Raw genomic sequence first — 4,643 nt, forward strand, 5'->3', positions numbered from 1 at the left:
TCACTTCAGGCTGGCCTCGAACTCACAAAGATCTGTCTGCCTCTGCCTCCCGAGTGCTGGGATTAAAGGCGTGCGCCACCACCGCCCGGCTGACCTTGAACTTTTGATCACCTGACTTCCTCCCCAGTGCTGGGATTACAGTGTGTACCACCAGGTTTAGCTTTGCTTGCAGTTCTTTTGGGCCTGCACGAAAGAGAGGCTCTGCTGGGCTGTGTGGTCCCTGAGTGTAACATTCTGGGGAACCAGCGTGGTGCACCGTTTATTTTTACACACTTTTTATTCCGGTTGTCTCCCAAGCGAAGTGAGGAGAGCTCTCGGCAGAGACTCTTTTACAACCACATTTCGCAGACAAGGCAGTTGAGGGTGGGAAGGGTGATCCCTGTGCCAGCCTGAGACTGAAGGCGAAGGCCTCCCATCAGCCGCTGAAGGCAGCCTCTCTGATGGCAACTGGACCAGGCACCGATCTATGAATACAGCAGAACATCGTTAGGAAGCATTTCATTGACTTTTTTTTTTTTTTTTTTTTTGCCAGTCACGTTTGGCTTCACCCTAGGTCTGTGAGCTGTCAAGTCTCCAGTTCCTGGTCATTGAGTCAGTGTCAAGCATGAGCTCCCTCTTGTGGGCGGGAGCAGCACCAGGATCCAGTACCACTGTGTGCCAGTCACTGAGAAGGGTCCTAGGGCAGTCCTCAGAAAGCTTCCTGGTCCCTGGGACCCAGCAGACCTGAGCTTACCTGCCAACCTGGATAAGTTACGTCCTCATTCTGAGTTTCAGTGACTCTCCGTGGGGTCAGGCGCTATCCAGGTCCCTACCTCACAGCCTCAGGGTAGGAAGTTAATGACAGAGGGACAGGGTGTATCTGATGAGCAAAAAGTGGTCACCTGAGCTCAGAGGGGTGAAGCAACTTGATAAAAGCCACCCAGCAACTGACAAAACCAGGATTCAGACCAGCCTACAGGGCGAGATCCAGGACAGGCACCAAAACTACACAGAGAAACCCTGCCTTGAAAAACATATATATATTCAAAGTCAACCTTGGCTACAACTTGGGTTACAAGAGACCTTATCTAGTAATTAATCAATTAATTTAATAAATGTCAGATCTGCCTGGCTCAAAAGCCTGAAAGTATTTTCAGACTTCAAGAATCTTCTTAGTCCTTCTAGAAGCCTGGTCCTCCAGAAAGGGGACAGGCTGCTGTCATTATTTAATTTTTGGGGAGCTGACTTTTGACATTGTACCCTGCCAAGTCTGCCTGAAGTAGCTTTTGGCTGTGCAGAGCAGGGCCTTGTGTCTCTGGCAGAGATGCAAGCGTGCTCTAGCCACAGCCCACTCCCTCCCCCGCCCTCTTCATATCTGCATAGCCAGCGACCTCTGGCGCTCCAAATGGGGCAATAGACCAGGTGCTTCCGTTCCTCCAGGCCTTGGCTCCTGCAAGCGCAAGCTCCTGCTCTAGTCTCCTTCATGCCTCTCTCTTTCATTATACTTTCTCTATTCATTCTGGACTGGGTACGTGTGCTGCGTTTGTGTGGGGGTCAGAGGATGATTTCCAAGAGTCAGTTCTCTCCTTCCATTATGTAGGTCCCAGGGATGGAACCCGGATCCTTAGGGGGCTCCAAGTACCTTTTTCTGATAACCATTTCCCTCCTGTCTCTGCCTGGTACACAGTGACAGCATGCAAGAACCTGGACAATGTGGCTTCCACTGTCTCCTCTGACTTTTCCACGCCTCCACAATCTGTCTTCTTGAGGATGCTGTTCTCCCACTGGCCTGGACTGGATACACTGACAATATTCCACATTAGATTTCCAGGTCATCCTGGTGACTTCATCCTATTTACATAGACCTTTATCTGACATTTCTTAAATTAATTGATTAATTAATAGGTAAGGTCTCTTGTAGCCAAGGATGACTTTGAACATATTACTTATTTATTTGTTTGTTTGTTTGTTTATTTTTTTGCTTTTTCGAGACAGGGTTTCTCTGTATAGTTTTAGTGCCTGTCCTAGATCTTGCTCTGTAGACCAGGCTGGCCTTGAACTCACAAAGATCCGCCTGCTCTGCCTCCCAAGTGCTGGGATTAAAGGCGTGCGCCACCACCGCCCGGCTGAATATATATAATTTTAAAAGAGATTTAGTGTGTGTGTGTGCCATGTGTGTACTGGTGCGTTTTGGAGGCCAGAAGAGGAAGGCATGGGATCCCCTGGAGCTGGAGTTATGGATGGTTGTGAGCCATCTGATGTGGGTGCTAGGAACTGTCAGGCAGATGTTCTACCCATTAAGCTACACCCACAGCTCCCTCCCCTCAGTCATTATTATAAATATAAATTTTCTTTCCTCCTAAGTGAGTTTATAAAGATGAAGGGTTCTTCCATGTTCTGCTCCACAGTCTAGTAAGTTTTCTCAGATGGGGGACGGGTGGGTACCTTGCCCCTCTCTAGCCACCCATCATCCTTAAGCTTCTTCCTGTGGTTTCTGAGGACAAGGACCGAAATCTCAAGCATCTCTCTTCACCTGCCTGCTCTGCCGTTCAACACAGACTCCTACTAAGCCGTCAAAACTCACTTTCTCCAGGAACCTTTCCGCGCCTCCTCCAGGTCTCACTGTGTAGCCCATGCTGGCCTGGAACTCTCACCCACCCCCCTCAGCTCACCCAGTGCCACCACGCTCAGTTCTCATCGGGGTCTTTGCTGCTGCTGTGCTTCTCTCCTGGAACGCTTCCACCCTCTCCTCGCGCTGGTCTTTCTCTCTCTTCCTCTTTTTTTTTTTTTTTTTTTTTAAGATTTATTTACTCGCCGGGCGTTGGTGCGCACGCCTTTAATCCCAGCACTCGGGAGGCAGAGCCAGCAGATCTCTGTGAGTTCGAGGCCTGCCTGGGCTACCAAGTGAGCTCCAGGAAAGGCGCAAAGCTACACAGAGAAACCCTGTCTCGAAAAACAAAAAACAAAAAAAACAAAAAACAAAAAAAACCAAAAACAAACAAAAAAAAAAAACAACAAAAAAAATTTATTTATTCATTATGTATACAGTATTCTGCCTGCATACATGGCTGCAGGCCAGAAGAGGGCGCCAGATCTCATTACAGATGGTTGTGAGCCACCATGTGGTTGCTGGGTATTGAACTCAGACCTTTGGAAGAGCAGTCAGTACTCTTAACGCTGAGCCATCTCTCCAGCCTCTGTTCCTCTTTCTTAACCTTTCCTCTCCTGGTCCCGGCTAGAAAACTTCAGCCTATATCGTCCCCAGGCCAAAAACGTTTCTGTCACTCCAGTTGTCTTTCTGACATCCCTGCATCCAATCTGTCAGCATATCCCATTCATTTCACCTTTGTGAAAATTCCAGGGCTGGAAGGCGGCTCAGTGGTCGAGTGGTTGTCTGGCATGTGCGAGGCCCTGGTTCCATCCCCAACACTGGAAATAAAACCAAAACTAAGAGAGCTGGTGTGGTGGCACACACCTTTAGTTCCAGTACTAGGAGGCAGAAGCAGGAGGATCTTTGTGAGTTCAAGGCCAGCCTGGTTTACAGAGTGAGTTCCAGGACATCCAGGACTATACAGAGAAACCCTGTCTCGAAAAACGAACAAAAATAAAAACAAAAAATGATGAAAATCCACTCACTCCCTTTCCCAGCTCTTCGCCAGTCCAGGGCTAGGTACTGGAACTCCTGTTCCTTTCGTCAACCTGTTCATAATGTTGCCGCCAGAGGGCGCCTGTTACAACCTTTGCGTAGAGCCCTCTCAGCTCAGAACCGTGAGTAGCTCCCACCTTCCCAGAGTGAGAACCTCAGTCCAGGGCAGGTGAGATGGCCCAAAGGGTATCTTAGTTAGGGTTACTATTGCTCTGATGAAGCGCCATGACCAAAAGCAACCTGAGGAGGAAAGGGTTTATTTCACTCACAGCTTCACAGGGCGCATGTTAATATTCTGACCCGTCCCTTGAAATCCTGCCCCCTGGGACCACCCTGCATTCTGAAAAGCCTCATTTTAAGGAAAAACCCTCCCTTCCTCTCGCTCTTCCTCTCTTTCTTCCCTGCCATGAGGTGCGCACACCTCTCTGCTTTTCCTTCTTCTCTTCCTTTCTCTCATTTCTGTCTCCTTCTGTCTGTATTATAATAAACTCTTTCCGCGAGGATGCAGCGCCTGGGTTGTGAATGAATGTCCACAGCCACTGCCACCGCCATGCCTGCATGGTGTGTCTCGCCGGCTGCCCACCGCTGCATCTGCGCAGCATGCCAGCATGTTTCCCTGCACGTGCAGGATACCCTTGGGGTCCCCCATGCAGTGTATCATAACATTGGTGCCACACGTGTCTTTTGGGCTTTAAGCCTCTGGCCCTGTCCCCATGCGACGGCATATGGAGACAGCTGTGCCCACTCAATTCCAGGGCCCAAAGCCTTCGTACAATGATGGCCCATTGCTGTCTTGCACCACTATCGTTGGCCCTTGCTGACCCTCTGGGACACTGGGTCAGTCCGCTGGACCTTACTAACGCACTGTGGAAAATGCGCCTATTTCCTCCTATCCCGCGCCTCTGCTCCACTCGGACCAAGCCCATAGCCTAGCCGCAGAAATGTCTGTTCACTTGACTGTTCACTTGCCGTTAACACTGGGACTCCTGCTGTTGTGTCAAGCTGGTGGAGCGTAGCC

Source organism: Peromyscus leucopus, chromosome 22 (assembly GCF_004664715.2).
Source record: "Peromyscus leucopus breed LL Stock chromosome 22, UCI_PerLeu_2.1, whole genome shotgun sequence".
In the NCBI taxonomy this organism is placed as follows: domain Eukaryota; kingdom Metazoa; phylum Chordata; class Mammalia; order Rodentia; family Cricetidae; genus Peromyscus; species Peromyscus leucopus.